We start from the raw sequence: 23,801 nt of genomic DNA, 5'->3' as shown, positions 1-23,801 counted from the left end.
TGTGAAAACAATCTCCACCATTTGTTAATCCATTTCAATTTATTTCATGTCGTTGTTTCAACCATTACATTTGATTCCATACAAAAATACACAAAAATTGACACTTTGACCAACAGTTGACTTTTTGGTCAACATTGACCAAAGTCACCCAAAATCCAAAAACTCTAAATTTTGCCACAATCATCAATCATTCGCCCATTTACAAGAAAAAATGCAAATAAATTTGAATTTTGACCAATTGTTGACTTTGGTCAACAGTTGACTTTTTGGTCAACTTTGACCAAAGTCAACCCTATGCCATTGGTCATCCCTAATCACTAAATGGCTGGCCATAACTCTCATTCCATTATCCATGTCCCTGTTATCTTTGGCTTATCCACTTGTGCTTGGCTTCTTCACTTTAAGATTAACATGGTTACAATTTCTACAGCAGTGAAGTTCTCGTGAGGAATATTTCACCGTGTCAACAACAGATACGTAAAGGAACAACAAGCAAAGCACTACTTGTCTCATCAAGTATTGGAGTTGTGGGAGTATTGATTGGGTATTCGTTATCTTGGTTGTTTAATCAAGTTCATAAAAAAAATGTTTCGAAAACACCTTCAATGTCTACTTTGGAGCATGTTATTCTTAGACAAATACATAATGAATTTAAAGTGAAAACTACTGCAAGGTCTATAGTAGAGCATATCATCAAGAGAGTTCCATATACTATTGACCATTTTACAAAAGAATAACCAAAAGATGAGACCCGCTCAAACACCGACGCACAGTCGACATTACTCCCTGTTTCAAAAAAACAGCAGTAAATTCCACAACAAGGTCGCTGAGTTCTTTGTTCTGCAAGGGTTCATCCTTGTCAAGCATTTTGGCCCCTGGGAAGTTCTCTTGCTACAGCAAGCATTGTCGGACGTTTCTGCATCAAAAGTTCAAATAAAACTGAGAATAAAAGCAATACAGCCCCAGTTTCATATACAGTATTAAAAGGGAGTTAAAGCTGAAACTTTTGACAAGGAAATATTGAACTGAAGGCTATGCTTCTGGAGAAAAAGGTTGTGTGATTTCCGTAGGGCATCACGGTCTCAAGATTTACAAGTTTCAAAGGAAATTGTACTCTAATACGCAGATATATTTGTTGAGTAGAAAACTAGTTCTTTCATTGAAAGCTTAAAAATTCAAAACTGAAAAAAATCTAAAACCCGCTTTCTTCTAGAAACTCAGGCTGGAGCTTACCTTAATAAAGTACAATGCTCCTGTTTTGAGGAGCAGCGGCTACTAACCGCGGAGTGCTTGTTGTTTCGCCTGCGGGAAACGAAGGAATTCTGAGTTCTGCTACTAATCTTGCTCCGTGGATGCTTATAGTTGCTGTTAGCTCAACTGATAGGGATCTCACTTCTGTCATCATGATAGGAAATGGCGCAAAGGCCACTGGTGAAAGTCTGAGTCTGTTTGAAATGAACGCATTGTCAAGGATAATTTCTGCTTTTCAAGCATTTGCGGGATACTTCACGCCGTATCAATCCATCAAAGCAAGTCAAAATTCCGACCAACAGAACTTGATATAAGCAAAAAGGGTAATATTGCAGTAATGCGTTGTCGTGTTTATGTGATGATGCGAACCGTCACACTAATGGTAGCTCAACAAACGGCACCATGACCCAAAATCCTGCACAGCATCAAACACAATAAGTTCTGCGTAAATTCACCAAATTTACGATGTACATGAAAAGCATGAACAAGGTTCAAAATCTTACAACGTGCTGCCTTGGGAGTCCTGGACCAGCCCGCATTTGAATGTTATGACAATGCCAATTCGGCAGAATATGAGGATGACAGCCATGGAAGGGACGGCAGACATGGATGTCTTTGCAGTAATAGAACTGGACCTCTAACTGCGACAAAAATCTTGTTGAGGTTTTTTGCAAAAGGAGTGGATACTGAAACCGTTGTTTTGATGATGGCTCGAGCTTCAAGACTAGAAAATCAAGATGCAATAGACACCGCCATAGTTGTGACGCTAGCTAATCCAAGGGAGGCACGTGCTGGTGTATGAGAAGTGCATTTCCTTCCATTAAATCCTATCAATAAATGGACATCAATGAGTTATACTGATCAAGAGGTTAAAATACATAGAGTGAGCAAAGGTGCACCAGAACAGACCCCAAACCTGGCGCACGATGAGACCGACGTTAAGCGTAGGAGTTCGAAGCCAAAGCTATCCTGCATAAATGAAGAAAATACAAGTTTAAATGATAAGATATTGAGATTTCTAAAACAAATAGAGTGATATTTATCAGAAACTTCATCAATAAAGGTCTCCTCACATGATCCTGCAACGTCACATGAGAAAACCATGCTAACTTTGTGAAATGGTCTATTCACTAGCTGGCACACCAAGAAACCAAGCCTGCGGCATCCCGTTGCCAAACCTACCAATTCGCAATGCAATTGCCAGTTGAACATGGCACCAACAACAGGAATCAAAAGCTGGCTCTGCTGTTTACCTCTTTCCGTTGAAATTGAAATCAATAATGCACGATTGCTGTCGACGAAATCAAGGCGGAGGTCTTCCATGTGGGACTTGTTGAATTACTGAGATTTGAACTGTGATTGTTGTTGCTCCCATTCCAGTAGTCTTGATGCAATTTGTTTGGTGAAAGCAATAGCAAATGTCACAAAAGTCAGTACCCAAAACAAAAAAATCAAAATAGAAGCTCAACTCAAGTCTTTGAAAACACGGAGTCAAAAATGTTTAAATTGAGCATTTGCCAATACATCAGTAAAAGTGAGTTTTGCCTAAAGGTAAAAACGAACTTCCCATCACAACATGTGAGCATTTACAGCGGTAACAAACTTATTGGCAAGTTCAAAAAAAAAAACAATGTTTCAATGACTACAGACAAAAAAAAATCACTTGTTACCAACGGTGAAGTTTGGAGGTGGAAAGGATTGAGGGAGGGACCACCGAGCTTGAATAAGGACAAAAAAAAGAAGAGAGGCTCCCAGCATCCTCCGTACGAAGCCTCCACTACTCTGAAAAACAAACACAGTAGAGAGGTCCGGTATAAAAAGGGGTTACTATTCATGAAACCCTAGAATTTTGGGGAGAAAGAGGAGATAGCGGCGAGAAAAAGAAAAACCCTAATCAACGAAGGCGAAGGAGGAAAAGTCTGAAGAACTCTATACCTTTTACTGCCGTCGGACGAAGCTTGCATTGGAGGTGAAGGGGGAGCGCGAACCGACCGCGTTACTTTCTCAACCTCAGTTTGGATCCGTTTGTGACAGGTAAGTCACCTCCTCGAATCATTGCTTTCATTTTCTCTTTGATCTCGACCGGATTGTTTTTTTTCTTGGCCATGGAGTAGGGTTTCATGTTGATTGCTTACTGTTATGTTTGGTTTGTTGTCCATCTTCGCGACGGCTTTGAGTTGCTTACCGCTAGTTAATGAATGACTTTCCCCTTCGTGAAGTTAGGTCTCTCGTGAGGGAGGAAGATGAGTTTTGTTGGGTTTTATTGATTTTGCTCTTGCTTTCAAGTTTTATGATTATTGTTGTTTTGTTTTCTACCGTGGAATCACTTTGTTTTAACCAAGGTGTTGACCTTTCATTCCAGCCGTTTCTCATTAACAACTAGTAATGAGCCATAAATGCCAGCAACTCTCCTGATTCTAACCCCACAGCCATGCGGCTAGGGTTGTCTTTTTTTTGAAAAATTTTTAGGGACTTGGTGCTTGGGCCATCCTAGAAGCGGATCCTAACCGACCCAAACCCATGCGGTGTAAGGGTATTATGGGCTTGTTCTTAGAGCCAAAATCCAGTGGACCATATTTGCTTTTTATTGTTTTTTTTTCGGTTAGTTAGTTTCCGCCCTCATTTTGGTATTTGTTGGTCCTAAGCCTAGCAACAGAAAACTTGTGGCCTAGTGGAGAGGGAGATTAGCTCACTGTCCCTTTGATCCTGGGTTCGATACCCAGGTGTGTTGTGTTGGTTTTTTTCAGCATTTTTGATTTTCTCCTATTTTCTTTAATTCTCACATTTAATTACTACTTAACTAACGTGTTTCTTTTGTTTATTCATTTTTATTCTTAATATAACTTAGGTGATTATTCTTTCTTTGGGATTTATGTGAATTATTTATTTTATGTGTGGGGTATGTTTCGATCATGATAAAATCATCGCCATCTCATCGATAAAAAACCATTTAAAACCATTTTAAAATTAAAAAAAATCATATTTTCTCGATTTAATATCGAGCCCATTTTTCACACCCTCGTAAGTCGATTGCTTTTTAAGCATCGCCGTCGACCTCACATAGCTTACTCTTGGGCTTTCTTACAATGAGCCGGTTCCTTTGCACTTACACTCATACATTGTTTAATGCTTTATTATTTCATTCTTTGATTATTTGATTCGATTATATACTTGTTTATATCTTACTTGTTTGATTAACTGTGGCCTACTTGTATGGTGTTTGAGGCATATATTTATATTGCTTGATTGCCATGTCAACCCCCATTCATAACAAATGTATCCCTCTCCCATGAAATGTATAATATTCTTTCATTCTTTATTCATCTGTTAATACAAGAAATAAAATGAACACCCGATAACCATTTCAAAACAAGACCAAAACCTCGATCCAACGTCGAGTAATCATTTTTCAAAACCTAACAGAACCAGCACGTATTCCTCCACCCTTTTGTAAGTCGATTGCTTTATGCATCGCCATCAACCTTGTAAGTCGATTGCTTCATGCATCGCCATCAACCTTGTAAGTCGATTGCTTCATGCATCGCCATCTACCCTCATCCCTAACACTTCTCCTTGCTCCATTCGTCGATTCTTGTTCCGATTAGGTAGCACCCATTAGGTAGAACCCTTTGTATGATAACATAGTTAGAATCCCCATTTCCTTTGCATGCTAACATTAGGTAGATATTCCCATTTGTAAATCCTAACACTTAGGTACTTATTACATGACAACTCTAGGGCAGAGCTTCCCCACTTCTAGACCTTTCCGTGCGTCTCCGATCTTGTGGCATGTAGTCCGTTCTATTGCAAAGAGGTAACTGCCTAAGACTCGATTCAGCGAGCTGCGACACCTACTGCTAGGACGTGAACACATTGCCCACTCTCCTTTGACACAACTGGTGTCCTCCTTTGTAAGTCCATATTCATATGGCAATCCCTATGAAGGGGAACTACATCGCCCTGATCCTTGTTCCAGACGAGGTATGTAGGCAGGTGGTCGTGCGAGACCACTCCGGGCACCTTTCTTTTTTCTTTCTTTTGTGTGTTGTTGTGTGCTCGGAAGCTGATGTAAGTCCATCGAGTGGCATTCGGGTTCCAGTGTGAGTTTGTTTGGTTCGGATGCTGATGTAAGTCCAGTGATTGGTAGTCGGGCTCCACGTTTGCCCCCTTTGTGTTTGTTGGGTTCGGATGCTGATGTAAGTCCAGTGATTGGCAGTCGGGCTCCATGTTTGCCCCCTTTGTGTTTGTTGGGTTCGGATGCTGATGTAAGTCCAGTGATTGGCAGTCGGGCTCCACGTTTGCCCCTTTGTGTGTGTTTGTTTCGGATGCTGATGTAAGTCCAGTGATTGGCAGTCGGGCTCCACGTTTGCCCTTTTGTGTGTGTTTTGGTTCGGATGCTGATGTAAGTCCAGTAATTGGCAGTCAGGCTCCACGTTTGCCTTTGCCTGTGTTTGTTTGTGTGCGTGTAGCCGAACTACGGCAACTCTGATTCTCATGTTCAGATGAGATACGTAGGCACAAGATGCGATGTCTTGCCGAGTTTGACTAACGACTAACAACTAATCCTTGTTTTCTTTCGCCCTCGTTGCGATCCTTTCTCTCGCCCTCGTTGCGATCGAGACTTTCCCTTTCTCTTGCCCTAGTTGCAATCGAGACCCTTTGTTCCCGTAGTTAGCCGAACTACATTATGCTCTGATTCTCATTCCCGATGAGATATGTAGGCATAAGACGCGATGTCTTAGCGAGCACACTTATCCTTAACTCATAGGTACCCGAGCTACGAAGACTCTGATTCTCATTCCAGATGAGATACGTATGCAGTGGATGCGACATCCGTGCGAGTCATTTTCTTTGACCCTCTCTTTTAGTAAATAGTACATTAGATGAACATACACCCTTTAGACAAGAAACAAACAAGAGTGGATCCCGTAGAGTACTACGGATGCGTAAGGGTGCTAATACCTTCCCTTCGCATAATCGACTCCCGAACCCAAGATTTGGTTGCGAGACCTTGTCTTTTCCTTTCCTTTCTCCAGGTTTACTTCGAGCGTTTCCTTTCCCTCCTTTGGGATAAATAACGCACGGTGGCGACTCTTCTGTCATTTTCTTTCTCGCCGGTTGTTTTTTTCGCATACCGTATTTTTCGGGTTGCGACAATAGGCCTAAGTAGAAATCATGTGTGAAACAACATGCTTCAACACTTTGACACACTAATACAACTCGACACACTAGGCTATTCGACACATCCTTGTTCTGTCGAGCAACCTACTTCGACACAAGGAATTACAATTCAACACACCACCTAATTCATTGTGTCTAAGTATTCTACATTCATCACAGCTCTTAGTCTTCTGAACACTTTGAAATGCATTCCCTTCGTCATGATGTCTGCAATCTGATTCTCAGTTCTGCAGTGTTCCAAATTCATCTTCCCATCTGCTACCTGCTCTCGAAGATAATGGAACCTCATTTCGATGTGCTTGCTTAGACCATGTGATATCGGATTCTTCGCCAGATTGATAGCTGACATGATGTCGATCTTCATGGTAATTGCTTCATGACTCTTAGTTGTTATCTCTTCGACCAAATTCACCATCCACGTTACTTGACATGCACAAAGGTAAGCAACTATGTATTATGCTTCGCACAACGATAATGCCACTACTGGATCCTTTCTCGAACTCCAAGCAACTGGTGTACCACCTAGCATAAACACATAGCCAGTTGTGAATTTTCGATCTTCAGCATCACTACACCAACTTGAGTCGGTGTATCCCACTAGTTTGCATTCTTTTCCTTCATCATCTACAGAAAACAAAATGTAATATTCGAGAGTTCCTTTTAGATACCTTAGTATCCTCTTCGTCGCTGCTAGATGTGATACCTTTGGCTTCTGTATGAATCTACTCACCATACCTACACTGTATGCTAAATCAGACCTTGTGTGACAAAGGTATCGAAGTAACCCAATAAGTCTTATTTATTGGGTTGGATTGACATCATCTTCATCTGAATCTTTCGCTAGTTGTAATTTGGGCTCAGCTAGAGTCGAAGTTGGGTTGCAATCTTGCATCTCAAATCTCTTGAGTATTTCACCTGCATACTTTCTTTGATGCATCATCAAACCTCTACCACTCTTGTATAATTCGATTCCAATGAAATATGAAATGTCACCCAGATCTGACATTTCGAATTCCTTGTTGAGATCACCTTTGAAGTCTTCGATCTCTTTCTTACAACTACCTGTTATCAACAAGTCATCGACATGGAGACATAGTATAAGAAATTCACTCTTGCTTCTTCTTACATATATTTCATATTCAGTTGTGCACTTCATAAATTCCTTCTCCCTTATAAAGCTATATATCTTCTTGTTCCAAGCTCTTGGGGCTTGTTTAAGTCCATACAAGGCTTTATGCAGCCTGTACACATTTCTTTCTTTGCCTTGTTTCACAAACCCAACTGGTTGTGCAACATAAACTTCTTCTTCTAAGGGGTCATTCAGGAATGCACATTTCACATCCATCTGACACATCTGTCAGTTGTTCATGTTCGCTAGACCAACAAGCAACCTAATTGTTTCGATCCTAGCAATAGGTGCAAAAACTTCATCGAAGTCGATTCCTTCTTTCTGAAGAAATCATTTTGCCACAAGTCTCGCCTTATGTCGAGTCACTTCTCCTTTGTGATTCAACTTCACCTTATATACCCACTTCACATCGATTGCCTTCTTATCTTGGGGAAAATCGACAAGTGACCCAGTGTTGTTGACTTTGATTGACTTCATTTCTTCGTTCATTGCTTTCACCCACTTCGAATCTTTCAATATCGAAGCTACATTGACTGGTTCGACATCTGTGTAGAAATCATTGTGTACCAACTCACTTTCTTCATTGACCATATCATCTGATGTAATCACACATTCTTGTAACCTTGTAGGTATGTGTCTTGTTCTTTGAGGTCTGCATGGGCCTACTTCACCTCTGATTTCTTGTCGAACTTCTCTTTCGACTTCACTAGTTGGTTCATCACATAAGATTCTCACTGAATCCTTCTTAACATTCTCAGTCCAATCTCATTCCTTAAGCTCATTTATGATCATGTCCATGTTGATCACCACTTACTTGTTCATTGGTCGAACAACTTGTATCCTCCAGTCGAATGATATCCTATTAGGATCATCTGACTCGACTTGTCATCAAGTTTTCTTCTTAATTGATCTGGCACATGTCTATGTGCTATAGATCCAAACACCTTCAGATGACTCAAGCTAGGCTTGACACTAGACCAATGTTCTTCTGGAGTGATTCCTTCTACCTTCTCCGTCGGACATCTATTCACGATATATGTTGTAGTCGACACAGCTTCTCCCCATGATTCTTTAGGTAGATGCTTTCCATTCAACATACTTCTCACCATATTCATGATGGTTGTGTTCTTCCTTTTTGCGACTTCATTCTGCTGTGGAGTGTAGGGTGACACCACCTCATGCACAAACCCTTCTTTCACACATAGTGCATCGCAGTATTTTGATGCATATTCTCCATCACCATCAGTCTTTAGAATCTTGAGGTTTCAACCGCTTTGTCTTTCGACCGTAGATTTAAACTTGGCAAATACCTCGATCACTTCACTTTTATTCTTGATCAAGTAAGCCCATAGTTTTCGACTGAAATCATATATGAATGTAACAAAGTATATGTTACCATCGATCGAATCCACCTGGATAGGACCATATACATCAGAGTATATGACTTCTAGAATTGCCTTCGACCTGCTTCCTGCATCCTTACTGAAGTTGTTCTTGTGCTGCTTTGCCTGCACACATTCTTCACACATAAATGTCTATTTATGGTAATCCTGAAACCATATCTTCTCTTCAAATCCCTAATGTCTTTTAAATTAATATGGCCAAGTCTATAATTCCATATCCATACATCTCAGCTGACTGTTGTTGCAAGACACTTATGCTCCATCACATTAAACTCAATCTTGAAGGTTCTATTCTAAGACATTTGAGCCTTCAAGATCAATCTTCCATTTAAGTCGAGAACGCTCATCATCTTATCTTCGGTTGACACCTTGTAGTTCTTTTTGACTAATTGTCGTACGCTGAGAAAATTGATCTTCATGCCTGTTATGTACAACACATTTGAAATTATTGACCTCTTGCCATCTTTTCTCATAATCGGAACATCACCAACACCTTCAGCTGCTAGAGTATTGTCATTTGCAAATTTCAACATGTTCTTTATTGAGGGTTTTATGTTGACAAACCAATGTTTTCTTCCAGACATGTGTGATGAGCATCTTGAGTCCAAGTACCACTGGTCCTTGAACCTCTCTTCATCTCTCGTTGTAACCACTAGCAACATCTCTTATTCTTTATGTATCGCCAGCTTTGCATCAGTTTCTTGATTCTCTTGCTTTTCTGGACAATCACTATAATAGTGACCATGCTTTTGACAATTATAACACTGAATGTGACTCTTATCTAGATTTCGACCACCACCTTTTGCAACACCACCTTTTTGGTTGCCTTAATTCCAGGGTTTTCTCTGATTCGACCCATTTTCAGTTGATGAAGGTCCTTGCCACCCCTCGAGACAATACATTGTGCTTGACTTATCGACAAAGATCATTCTCGCCCCTTGAAGTGATACATTGTGATAGACTTCTCTACGAAGGTCCTTGCTATCCCTTGAGGATATGTTATATGTTAGACTTCCCGACGAATATCCTTGCCGCATCTCAAGGAAATACAAATACGAATGTTAAACTTCTCGACGAAGATCATTGTCGCCTCTCAAGACAATATGAATACGACTATTGGACTTCTTGACGAAGACACTTGCCTCCTCTTAAGGCAATAAGAATACGAGTATTGGATTTACACATGAAGGTCCATGTCGCCATTCAGGACAATAAAAATTTAGGCTAACTAAACTTCCGCCCAAGGGACTTTACCTCTTTCACTGATTATTTCTAATTCTGATTATTTCGCAACAAAAGATTTTTTCCTCATTACCTCTTCTTCGTCTAATTGATTATTTTTAATTTTGATCAAAACAAAACTCAATTTTTATTTAAAATTATTCTAATAAAAATTTCACAAAACATTGTAATACTTTAAAAAATAATAAAAAACGATAACTAAGTGAGTTGGTTTGAATTTTTTTTTAAAATAATTTATGATTTTGGTAGATTAATGTATAAGTTTGCATTTTAGTTATTGGTTTAATATCACATTTATGTGAGAATAGAGATATTAAAGATTTTATTCTACCATCCCATATTTATATTTGGCACTTCAATAATAATATTTTATTATAATATTATTTATGATTTCTTAGATTTTTTTAAAAAAATTATATCTTTCTCATAGTTTTAAAAATACTTTTAGACTTTATTGAATTTTCAGAGGATCTATGAATTAATATCGGATTTTTAAAAACAAATAGGTGTCAAAGTTGTTTTTTAAAAAACAAGTTCAAATAATTTGTCAATACGGATCTCGTTCATATTTGCCACATCATACACTTCTTTTCCACCTGCTACCGACCTCCTATAAAAACGTTAAAAAAAATTATTTCTGAAACAAAGTTATAGTCATCTGTTTCAACTACCTAACTATTCAAACCTCATTCCAAAATGATTTACGAGTTAAAAGTTATGATCAAAACCGTGCACGAAGGCGCTACTAAAAAATTGTTGTTTTTCTGTAATTTCCAACACGATTTTCATCTTCTCCAACCCCAAAACATCCATGAAATCATCATCAAAAACATTTTATCCCTGCAAAAAAAGTTATAGTCCTCTGTTTCAACTATCCAACTCTTCAAACCCCGTCGCAAATTGATTTACGAGTTGAAAGTTATGATCAAAACCGTGCACAAGGGCATTACCAAAAAGTTGTTATTTTTCTGAAATTTCCTTCACGATTTTCATCTTCTCCAACCCCAAAACATCAAAAATATTTCATGGTGAAGCTAGCGGAAATATACCCGAACGTATTGCACGCTCGAACATACAACATAATCGTCATCGAACTTTATTTATCCCCAAAGGGAAGGGAAAACATCGATAAAACCCGGGGGAAAGAGATATATTGGGTAAGGAAGTCGGTTATGCAAGGGGAAGGTATTAGCACCCCAAACATCCATGGTACTCCATGGGAACCGTTTTGATTGTTCTCGCTCGAATAGGTGTTATCTACAGATTACTCGCAAAAGAAAAGGAGGAAATAGATAGAGTGCTCGATGAGGATTGGGTCCCTCATGCCTACATATCCTCATAGTGCAATGAGGAATTCAGAGCTTCGTAGTTCAAGGAACTAGAGGTAGGAGGTGGAAAGAAGTATGATAGAAGTATGGTCTGAATCAAAGAATAATGTTGTTTGAACTCCAACAAGGGTGAGAATGTGAACCCAAGAGTAAGGTGGCTATTACCAATACGTGGACTAGCAGGCCGCCACTATAAGATAAAGCCGAAAAGACAAAGAAATAGGTGTCTGGGCGCAGTCCCAAACATCTCTTGGTTCACAAGGTGACGCAAGAAGGAGTGCAAAGGTATAGTGTATTTGGCTCAAAGATAACATGTATATCACATGGAGTGAAGGAAGGTAGTATACGAAGGTATCATGGAGATGAACGGAATGAAGTGCCCGAAGTCATAGAATAGAAGAACTTGGTAACAAGTGACTGAATAAGTATTGTTTGAAATTGAAAGGTGAAAGTGTATTGGAATCCATAAGAGGAGTGAGATTTCTGCCATAGAGAGAAACATTGTTAACCGATACATGGACTAGCATGCCGCCACTGTAGGGTTTTGGCTAAAAAGGAAGGAATTAAGTGTTTGTGGTTGTTTACCCAAACAACTCTAGGTAGAAATGTGGACTACATTAGGTGTCCTAAAAGGATGTATATGGAATTCCAAAGAAAGTGTTTTTTGATGTCAAAGAGACAGTATGTCACTGGGTGAACGTTTTATGATCGAAGGTAGATAATGGATGGTGAAAGATATGAATGATGCCCTAAGGCGAAGGAGAAATAATTAAAAGTATGCTCGCCAAGGATTCATATCCTCGTGCCTACGTATTCTCATCATGCAATGAGAAAGTCAGAGCAATCGTAGTTCGGAACTACGAGAATAAAGGGAGAGAGATGTTTGTCTAAGCAACAGGGTCTCACAAGACAAACACCAAGTCAAGGAATGATTGTAGTATTGGAGTGCAAGGAGTTGTGTATCACTTGATGGGGAATCGACAGTTCGAGATCAAATCGGGATAGTAGCTTGGATCCAAGAGAATGATATACTCTTAATCGAAGAGCAAGGTAGGAATTTACCAATACGTGGACTAGCAGACCACCACTATAAGGTAAAGCCAAAAAGAAAGATTGAATTAAGTGTTTGGGGTTGTTTGCCCAAACAACTCTCGATTGAAGAGATGGACTGTCATCAGGACGTCCTAAAAGGATGGACAATGAGTCCAAGGAGAAGTATGATTGATAAATAAGATAGCTCACGAAGAAACTGGGTTCTCCTGCCTACGTATCCTCATTGTGCAATAAGGAAATCAGAGCTTTCGTAGTTCAGCCCATTAGGGCTGAAAAGAAATTGATTGGAGGCAAGAGGAAATGGATGATTGAGATTGAAATGATTTGAATGGAATGGAGAGAATGAAGGATAGATAGACTTGATAGTTACTGGATGATGAGAATCACACTAACTTTCAAGTGGAGAGAGAAAAGTCTTTGTAGTTGTTTCAAGCATGGAAGATGAAGACCTTATCAATTGTTAGATTCAAATTGCACTAAAGTCTATGAACGGGGGTGAATACGATGAATGTTGGGTCATATGTCCCATACCCAAAGATACTCAGAATGAGGGTAGGAATACTCCAGTCTCACTCCTTCTCCATTACTTAAGGCTCGTACCGTACAACTTGATTCATGATTGATAAGTTGTTGATTGTTGTCCTTTCTTTTATTGTTTTTGCTTTGCGAAGATAGACTTGTTAATTGTATGGTTAGAATTGTGCTAAAGTCTATGAATAGAGGTGAATACGATGAGCGTTGGGTCATACGTCCCATACCCAAAGATGCTCAGAATGGGGGTAGGAATACTCCAGTCCCACTCCTTCTCTATTGCTTAAGGCTCGTGTCACACTCTTCTAACTTTGATTTAACAAGAGTTGAAGTTTCCATCTTTGATATGCTTGAATAATCCGCTACTTGGTATGACTGAGGATGCCTTGATTGAAAATCTTGTGTTGAGGCCTTGAGCTCCGCAGCTTGGGAACAAAAGTCTTATTAAGTGACCAAGGGTCTTTTGGTCACTCAACTTAGACTGTGGGATTATACAAGTTCAAAGGACTTAATTAATCAAAATTGATTTTGATCAATTTAATCATGGGTTTGGATTTTTTTTTTGTGGGGAACTAAATTTGGATCTAGTCAAAGTTAGTAATTGTTAGAAACTATCCTAAGGGATCATGCATTAGAAGTTGATTGAATATTCTAAGTTAGAAGTTAGAAATCCTAAGGGAATATGTCAAAGTATTGATTAAAAGGCCTATGTTATGTCCTACAATTATTAGGAAATGATTGAGTTCTAATCCTAAGGGGAGCATGCAATTTTAACACAAAAATACCAAAATAAGCCTAAAAGGGTAAAATAGTCAATTGCAAAAGTATGTCTAATTTTATTCATGGCCTAAAAGGGATTCTAACCTAAAGTTGAATTCTAATCCTAATGTTGAGAATAGTGAAGTTCTAAATTTAATCAAGATCTAAATCAATTCTAATTAGAGTCTATAACCTAACTAAAATTCTAATAAAAAGTCCTAATTAACTTCTAAGTGAAAAATTCTATTTAAATTCTAATGTTTCTAATTCATTCTAAAAATCTAACTATAAAATTCTAATTATAACCTAATGTCTAAGTCTAATTAATTCCTATTTGATTCTAAAATCCTGATTAACCCAAGGTTCACAAGTCTAATAAGTCCTAAATAATTTCCAATTCTAATTAAGCTACTTAGGTTAAACTAGTAAAGATTAAAACCAAATCCAAGAAATAGGGGCGGTCCAAGACTGAATGGGCCCAGGACCACTCTAAGAAGGCCCGCAGATTGGGGTGTAAACCAGAACCTGGAGGTGTACTAGCAAAACGTACCTGGGCTTATAATTATTGGCCCAATGTTGCATCAGGGGGTGCAAACAGTGGAAGTGTAAATGGGCCTCTTGAGCCCAAACAACTCTCAACACTCCAAACGGGGGGTGTAGTAGTGAAAACGCATGTGTAAAGAGTAAATGGCCATGGGCCTAACGGACTAAGTCCAAACTCAATTCTCTTGTAAGTCCCTGGGGGTGTATGCGAAATGGTGGGGTTTGGAATGTGCCTAAAAAGTTAAGCCCAACGCTTCTCCACGTTGACTTGCCCAGTCAACGGATTCGAATTGGTTTACCTGCACGCTCATTCTCTCTCCCTCAATCTCACCGTTTATTTACCATAAACCACCGCGCCGGTGAATGTCGCCGGCGACGGTGGTAGCTTAAACCTAAATTCCAACCATTATTGGATGCACAAGGATGCGCTGAGCATGAATTTGACAATGGATTTGGGAGATGGTTACTGAATTTTCCAAATCGAACGAACCGGTGGAAGAACCCTAACTCCCTAAATTCAAATTAAATGGAAACGGGCAAGAATTAGCCTCTACCACCATGAGGGTTTGATTCCCTGGCCTAGATACTACACTTTGGTACGCTCGAGGCAAGAAAATACCACAGAAGAGAAACGGACTTACCGGAGAAGACGATCGGAAACTTCAGCAAGTGAGTTCTTGATCTTGATTTGCACGTTCCTTCTTCCTCTTTCTTCTTCTTCTTCTTATTCTGGATTGAGAATGGTGAGCAATGCAGTGGTTAAGCTCAAGCTAAATTGAAGCTTCAAGGTGAAGCTTTAATGGCTCTTCTGTGAGAGAGTGAGAGAGCTTTGGTGAGGGTGAGGAAGGAGATTGCAGAGTGAGAGTGAATTTGTGCAAATGCCAAGGGTTTCAAAATGAGAGAGGTGAATCTCTTAAATAGATTTTAGGTTTGGACCTTGCTAGCTTTGGACTTAGGTATGGAGTTGGTTAGACATGGTTTGGAGTTAGTTGGACTCAACTCACTGAGTTAATTGAAAACTTAGTTAGTTAGAAATGACTCAGTTAGTTAAATTGGTTAATGTGTGAATGACTTTGAAACTTGAAACTAGATATTGCAAGTTATCCTTTAAGTGACTTTGGTTTACTGGCCTAGGTGATGACCTGTGGAACAGGTTCCCTTGTTGGAGCCATATGTTAGTGACTTAACTTAGGCAGTGTTATGTTCTATTTTTGCTATGCCTTGGTGGGTTTTGGAATGCAAACCCTTCCCTTCTTGTTTTGGTTCCTTCTTGCACTGCCTTCAGTAGTGGTGGCTTGTTAAGCAGGGTGCTATTGTTCAACATTAACACGTGATTCGTGAGGAACTGTTGCATTTTGATTGTGGTCTACAGATTCATGATCTTGACCTTGTTTATGCAGGTGTAGGTTTCATGATTGTGCCTTGGCAAGGTTTGATGCAAGGTTTGATGCAAGGTTTTGCACTTGGTTCTGCTGGGACCTGTTTTCATTATGACTTTGCTATTCGAATGGAGTGGTTAGTGATTCTGCCAGGTGTGGCTTTTGTACTGCAGGGTGCTGGTGGGATTCACTTGGATAGCACAAATCTGGCTTGGCCTGTGTCTTGCTTCAGGTGACAACTTATGGCCCCGCGTGGTGATGGTGATACTTGCACTTGTCATCTAGCGAATCTTTGACCTTTTGTATTGCAGCCAATCTAAGTCATGATGGCATAGTCATGTTGTTGCATAGCTTGCGCATTAGAGATGGATTGAACTGCAATCATGTGAAATCAGGGTGGTGACTTACTGAACCTGTTGTAGGTAATGTTTTGATGTGCTTACTGCGGTAATTTGTAGGTTTAGGTCGATGATTAGGTTGTGCACAACCTGTCTAATTCCAACTTTGTTGAACTCCAACTAGGCATATTAGTTGTGATGTCAATTGTTGTTAGCATTGGTGCAGATCGAGACAAGTGGTTTAGCTTGTTAATACATCCCCTGTCATATTGCAATGGTTTAAGCGTGGTGCAACTGTGATGCAGTAGGTTATTGTCAATTTGGACTATTAATTCGTGAGTTGTTGTTGAACTGTTAATTGTTAGTAATGGACCTTTAATTATGATTGTACATATGCCCTGAGTTGCTGAATTGCTTGATAATCCAATGAGTTGCTCAATTGCAGTGTGCTGGCCTAGCCATGGTCGACAGCATGTGCTGTTTTTAATGCCTTGGTTCATGATTTTTTGCTGGCCAGTCTTGTACCTGATGACCTGTACTGGTGCTTCCTTACTTGATGCATGATGCTGGGTTATTATAGCATGTGCACAGGACATGGTAAGGACCTTGTTGATGTTTGCAGGTCCTGTGAAGGGCTTCTGACTTGGTTCAAAGAAAGCCATGACTTATGCTAGATGTGCTTTAAGTCATAGTTCCTTTGCAAGTATGCATCCTATTGATCATGCATGCATTGATTCATGCAGTCTTGGTTCACCTCAACATTTCATGGCTTCCTCTGCAGTTTGACATTAATTATGTTTGATGGCAAGTATGCAGTTTATAATCAGCTGGAATGGTTCATCGGTTTGTAGTTTTCACAACATGCTTAGCTTATTGATTTCACATTGTTGTAGGGTGTTAGCATTGATACAGGTTTGTGATAGGTTGACCTGATGCAATCCAATTGTGATTTTTGCACTGCAGGTTTTGACACATTATTGTTGATCCATGATGTATTTCGGGTTTGATCTTGGCAATGATGACATTCCTTGGTTTGATTCAAAATATTGGCACAGTTTCGAGTGTGTTACAGGATTGGTTCCTGTTGGATGCTGCAGATGCTACTGGTGCATAACTCACTTGACCACTCCTCTCACTTGCAGGTTTGGTGGAACTTAGCCTCATGATTTAAACTGATTTCTTAACTGCAGGATGCAAGCCAATGATGTGTTATTGCAGGTATTGGTCTTTGATTCTGAAATAACTTTGGTGTGCTAACCTAATGGAATCCAGGTGTCTGAATTTTCTTTGTAGAAGGCTCATGGAGCAAGGGTAGTGGCTGATATCCAAGGTCTGTTTCTACTTGCCAATTGGCTTCTTTGCAAGTTGCTGGAGGCATAATGGTCATCAAGGTTGTCTCATTGGTCATGTCTTTCACTCAGGTATGCAACTAGATTAGCCATTCAGTTTGATGTGGCCTGGTTTAGATCTTGGTCTGTCACCTACTGTATTGAAAGGGTTTGAACCTGGTTGCCTTTGTGTTGGATGCATGCCTCGGCTTTTGCTTCATCATGTGGCCAGACTTCTAGTCATGAGTTGCCACGTTTTGCAGAGTTTTCACATATTGGGTTCAGTGTGTATGCTGATGTTGCCAACTGGTTTCTGCAGGTTTAATTCTAGCTGCTAGAGCCTTCATGATCATTTCTCCTCATCATGAGTTCAAAGCCAAATGCAATGTATATTGTTATGCCCAAATGTTTAATATGCATGTCGTTATGGTATTGATTGTTGGTGAATGCAGGAATATGTCCAACAAAGGAAAGTCATGCTTGCATAGGCAAAAGTGACCAAGTCATGGTAGGGTAAGTGTGGTCTTGACAATGGGCCAAGTTACTTGCAAATGAAGAAAACAAACAAAAGCATATCAAATCAAGACCTATGGATGATGTATCAAGGCCAAGTGGGTTAGATTAGATTTTTGATGGTGAAAAATAGGAAGGTTGACTTTGGTCAAAGTTGACAAAAAGTAAACTGTTGACCAAAGTCAACAAAAGGTCAAAATTCAAATTTCTTTGTAAATGGACAATGTATCGATGATCATGATGAAATTTAGGGTTTATGGATTTTGGGTTGACTTTGGTCAAAGTTGACCAAAAAGTCAACTGTTGACCAAAGTCAACTGTTGACCAAAGTCAACAAATTGGTCAAAATGTCAAACTTTGTATTTTCTTATGTTGAATCACATGGAATAGTTTAAAATGACATGAAATGGACTGAAATGGATTAACAAATGGTTTGAAATTGGTTTCCAAATTGTTTTGTTTTGTGACTTGGACTTTTGAAAAAAACTTGATTGATAATATACATGAACAAAGCCATCAAGTGAGACCATAAGATTAGGGTTTTGACATAATGTCCATGTACCAATGGCATGACCAACAAAATGGATTGAAGCACAAGGAATTTGGATCTTCAGATGATCAGGCCCAAAGGCATACCCCCCAACCATATGGATAGAATCATTGACTTGGGACCAAGACCAATACTCCAAGAAGGGTTAGGCCAAGCAAAAATGATAAAGGGTAAAGATTGAAGGATCATGGGTACACAATGAGGCCACCAAGTTCATCTGATTCCCATCTTCTGATTAGGGTTTTGGAGATTAAGATAAGGCCTGGGTGAACCTCCATAAAGTCGTGCCTTGAGGAATTAGGGCCTTGAAGGCCCTAGACTGTCTGGCCACATCTTTGTTGAAATCAAACCTTCACCACCATCATTAGTGTTTCACATCCCTTATGCTGATGATGTGATCAGACCATGCCCTTGGACTTTGATATCTATGTAAACCCTAGATTTATGAGCCCAAGTTTCTTCTGAATCCATGATGCATGTGGATGAATTATGAATGTATGCAAGTCATCTCCTGATCAAGTGATTTGATGCATAGGTGAGAAAGGAAGGGGAGGGAAAATTTAGGGGTACAACACATGGTTTTAAACTCAATCACTACTTATATTCATATAATTACACCAATAAATTCACAATTTCATACCTTATCATCATAATCATCATTGCAAACCCTTATCATACAACAAACATAAAATTCAGCAACAATTCAAAATTTATCATCAACAAATATCAATTGTTATAGTCACTACAATTACAATTCATTCCTCACAATCATGGTCACAAATCAACAACAATCATAACATGGCACAAAATAAACCTAATAGGGCAAAGACCCCTCACTATCCTCTCATGATTAGACACCACTTTCTGTCCTCTCCTCACCTTCTTATAAGTAGACCAACTAAATTCTTTATTTTTAGTTTATTTTTAAATCTTATTATTATTATTATTATTATTATTATATTAAATCAAACTAAAAAATCAAATACTAATATATATATATATATATATATATATATATATATATATATATATATATATATTATATTCTAAATCATATCATTAGGTCAACTACCCAATAAAATAATAATAAAAGCAATATTATCTCTATATTATAATTTTTATTTTAAATAAATATTAAATTATTTGTTACTACTACTAAATTAATTTAATTAAATCTAATAGTAATATTATTAATCTCATTATGTGTAACACCCCCTACTTCTCGTTAATTACTACCACACCTCTCACTTAAAATTCTAATATTCTAGGGACACTACCTCATACCCCAAGGCTCCCCTACTACCTCAACCATTCAAAACAGATACTATACAATTAAATTATTCTATAGAATTAGATAATTCAAATGGTGTGTTACAAAAGGCCTATGGACGAAATTACTCCATGAGATATTGTGGTCGTACCGCACCACGTCATATTCCACTGCCAAGGAGATCCTATTTTCGATAGCTTACGAGTCATACACAATGCCTCCCATAGAGATTGAGACGCCTTCGTGAAGACGAACGCAGTTCAACAAGGAGGCAGACGAGATAGATAAAATGAATAGAAGATTTGACCAATGAAGTAATCGAAGTTGCCCACGTTCGAGAATTCGCCGCCAAGCACATGACCATGAGAAGGTACAAATCCAAAGTAAAGCTAAGAAAGATGAAGGAGGATGGCCTTGTCTTGAAAGAAGTAACTCTACTTGCACAACAGGGGAAGCTGCAACCTAACTAGGAAGGACCATACCGTATATATCAGAATCTCTCACACAACGCATACAAGTTGCAGGAACACGAAGGGTCACTTCTACCCAAGACCTGGAAAGCTCTTCATCTTCCATATTATTATAGTTAGAACTATTTTTAATTCTCTGATAGATATTATGCAAATGTACTTCTAAACGATTATCTAAATATTTTATTTCCAACAGGGATATCCCCTCTCTAAAAAGCTTCTCGCATTGGACTTCTCGACGAGGATCTTTGCCGCCTCTCGGGGCGATACATTATGTTGGACTTCTCGACAAAGGTCATTGCCGCCCCTCGAGGTGATACATTATGTTGAACTTCTCGATGAGGTTCATGTTCATCCCTCGAGGCGATACATTATGATGGACTTCTCGATGAATGTCTTTTTTTTTCCCTCGAGACGATACATTATGTTGGACTTCATGACGAAGGTCGCTGCCCCACCCCCCACCCCCCCCCCCCCCTCGAGGTGATACATTATGTTGGACTTCTCGACGAAGGTCCTTGTTGTCCGTCGAGGCGATACATTATGTTGGACTTCTCGATGAAGGTCCTTGCCGCTCCTCGAGATAATACATTGTGCTAGACTTATCGACAAAGATCATTGTTGCCCCTCGAGGTAATACATTGTAATAGACTTCTCACGAAGGTCATTGCTATCCCTTGAGGAAATGTTATATGTTACAGTTCCCGACAAAGATCCTTGTCGCATCTCAAGAAAATACAAATACGAGTGTTGGACTTCTCGACGAAGATCATTGTCGCCTCTCAAGACAATACGAATACGAGTATTGGACTTCTTGACGAAGACTCTTGCCTCCTCTTAAGGCAATACGAATATGAGTATTGGATTTACACAAGAAGGTCTATGTCACCATTCAGGACAATAAAAACTTAGGCTAACTAAACTTCCACCTAAGGGACTTTACCTTTTTCACTGATTATTTCTAATTTTGATTATTTCACAACAAAAGATTTTTTCCTCATTACCTCATCGTTTAATTGATTATTTCTAATTTTGATAAAAAAAAAACTCAATTTTTATTTAAAATTATTTTAATAAAGATTTAACAAAACATTGTAATACTTTAAAAAAATAATAATAAATGATAACAACGTGAGTTGGTTTGAAAAATTTTAAAACATAATTTATGATTTTGGTAGATTAATGTATAAGTTTGCATTTAAATTATTGGTTTAATACCACGTGAGAATAGAGATATTAAAGATTTTGTCCTACTATCCCATTTTTATATTTGATTTTTTTTTTAAATAACTAGTTTTTAAAAAAAAACAAAAATAACAAATAATTCAAAAAAAATACCAAAATAACCAGTTTTACAAGAGGATGCGCCAGATGAATTGACGCAACCCCTAAGCATGAAGAGGAGGCACCAATAGCATTGGTGCATGCATTGGGCTCTTCATGAGGAGGCGCCAATGCTCCTGACGCCTTAGTGAAATTTGTAGTGTGGACGCCAATCCCTCTGGCGCCTGCATGTGATGTCATGTGGGCGTCAGTCCCCTTGGCGCATACATGTGATGTTCACTCTCTATAAATACCACGCCTTAGATACAATATTTTTCACTCAAAATCATCTCCTAATACCATAATTTCTCTAGTTCAACCACCATCACCTTCAAGTTTTTTCTGTTTTAACAATGTCTGTATACATTCAGGAACGAAATGCTGATGTAATATTTTCCGCCATTACGGCTCCGGTATAGATTCGACTTTGGAACACATATACGTTTGAACGTCTTAATCGGACATTGTACAGTTGGTTAGAGGGAGAAATTGGAGAGGGTGAGAGGCTTAGAAGAATACAATGGCTTGTGTTCACGTTCAACCAAAATGGAGAAGTGCTCGAATTGGTGGATATTAAGACCGACCAAGACGCTCGTAGGATGATACATTACATGTTCAAAATTGTTTTGATGGTTGTAATCGCATGGTTCTTGTATTTTAATTGTTATAATTATTTGTGTTACTGTTTATGTAATGGTACTTTCGTCACAGACGTCTAATATGAAATAAATTTGGTTTTTCATATATTGCAATAGAGGTACATGTGAATTTATCTGGTTGTGCTTGTTCCAACACTAGGATAGTTATTACGATTGTGACCTGGCCGACGACATGAACTACATAGTCTAACCATTTTGTTCGTCGTATCCATTTCGGTTCGAATTCGGGTGCTGTTTGGGCGACCCTTTTTCTTCCTTCGCATAACTTCATTTTTCCAGATGATGTCCCCTTGATATTCTGGCTAATAATCCTCTTTTTCCACTACGGGAAAACTAATTTTATAAACATTTGAAAGGCTGATGACTTTGTAAACTTCAGATAGCAAGTAGGATGGATCTCTTATAACCTTTGAGCATGCCGCAATTACATGGGAGCAGGGGGTACGAAAGGCTTGGAACTTTCCGCAGTCGCACCAACCTCTATCTTGTTCGACTCTGTACTGTCCCATCGGCATGCCCCCGGTGCGATCCATGGACTCGGCAACACTATACCAACCTTTAGTGCAATCAAAGACCGTAACCACGTGTGTGTTTTCTTTGGCAGCTTCATGTCTAATGAATTTCATTGAAGCATCACTGAACAACTGTCCAGATTACAACACTGAACTCCATTTTGAGCGTCTGGTTTCAAATAGCGCCCCTAGCCTGAAATATATTGCCTGCACCAAAGCGATTATAGGTAGGTCACGGATGCCTTTGAAGACAGAGTTCATAGATTCCATGATATTTGTTGTCATGTGGCTCCAACATTGACCGTTGTCGTATGCCCTAGTTCACTTCTCAAATGGAATACTATCGATCCACCGTACTGCATCTTCGTTTGACAATCTTATTTTCTCGTGGTAGTGTTTGAAAGAAGGTTCTGATAATGCTTAACCTGCATTGACAACCTTCTTCCGCAACGTCTTATCTTTGATTTCCCGCATGAAATTCTGAGCAATATGTCTAATATAGAACACATGCGTCGAAAGAGGATTTTGTCAGCCGTTATCAATGTTATTATATGAACTGATGATTGAAGGGTGTCTGTCGGAGATCAAACATAAGTTAGGCTGAGGTGCAACGTGCAATCGGAGATTTCTTAGGAAAAAACTTCATCCCTCAGCAGTCTCCCCTTCAACTAGGGCAAAGGCGATTGGAAAATGTTGTTATTCTCATCTTGTGCCACTGCCATCAGTAACGTTCCTTTGTATTTCCCGTACAACCATGTACCATCAATTTGTATAATTGGTTTACAGAAAGAAAAACCTATGATGCATGGTTGATACGCCCATAAGAGATGGTGAAATATTCCATTTCCAACAGCACACGTCCCATCTGGTGTATACGCGGGTAATGTTTTCAACTTGACAATAGTCCCGAGAGCATATTGTTTTAGAGCCAACATGTATTTTGGAAGTTGTTTGTAGGACTCCTCCCAATTTCCAAACACTTTTTCAACAGCCTTTGTCCTAGCTATCCATGCCTTCCTATATGATGGAATATACTCGT

General features: G+C 39.0%; 2 long non-coding RNA genes across 21 annotated transcripts; one reads left to right on the top strand and one right to left on the bottom strand.

Annotated features, from left to right (window-relative positions):
* Positions 1-180: 180 nt before the first annotated feature.
* On the bottom strand, positions 181-2,217 carry LOC127106121 (uncharacterized). The gene is made up of 3 exons (XR_007795278.1): positions 1,755-2,217; positions 1,234-1,666; positions 181-916 (listed from the first exon to the last, which is right to left on the bottom strand). It is a non-coding gene; the product is annotated as an uncharacterized LOC127106121 (long non-coding RNA).
* Positions 2,218-14,667: 12,450 nt separating this feature from the next.
* LOC127108350 (uncharacterized) lies at positions 14,668-18,378 on the top strand. Of its 20 annotated transcripts, none has more exons than XR_007796022.1 (6): positions 14,668-15,089; positions 15,821-15,874; positions 15,973-16,031; positions 16,111-17,558; positions 17,785-17,852; positions 17,918-18,378. It is a non-coding gene; the product is annotated as an uncharacterized LOC127108350 (long non-coding RNA). The 20 variants fall into 20 exon arrangements; XR_007796028.1 differs by having other exon boundaries at positions 14,670-15,089; positions 15,821-16,221; positions 16,364-16,472; positions 16,583-17,558; XR_007796014.1 differs by having other exon boundaries at positions 14,672-15,089; positions 15,821-16,734; positions 16,881-16,980; positions 17,101-17,558.
* The last annotated feature ends 5,423 nt before the right edge of the window (positions 18,379-23,801 follow it).

This window comes from Lathyrus oleraceus, chromosome 7 (genome assembly GCF_024323335.1).
Source record: "Lathyrus oleraceus cultivar Zhongwan6 chromosome 7, CAAS_Psat_ZW6_1.0, whole genome shotgun sequence".
In the NCBI taxonomy this organism is placed as follows: domain Eukaryota; kingdom Viridiplantae; phylum Streptophyta; class Magnoliopsida; order Fabales; family Fabaceae; genus Lathyrus; species Lathyrus oleraceus.
The sequence above is the reverse complement of the archived record's forward strand: the minus strand, read 5'-3'. Positions and strand labels throughout refer to the sequence as shown.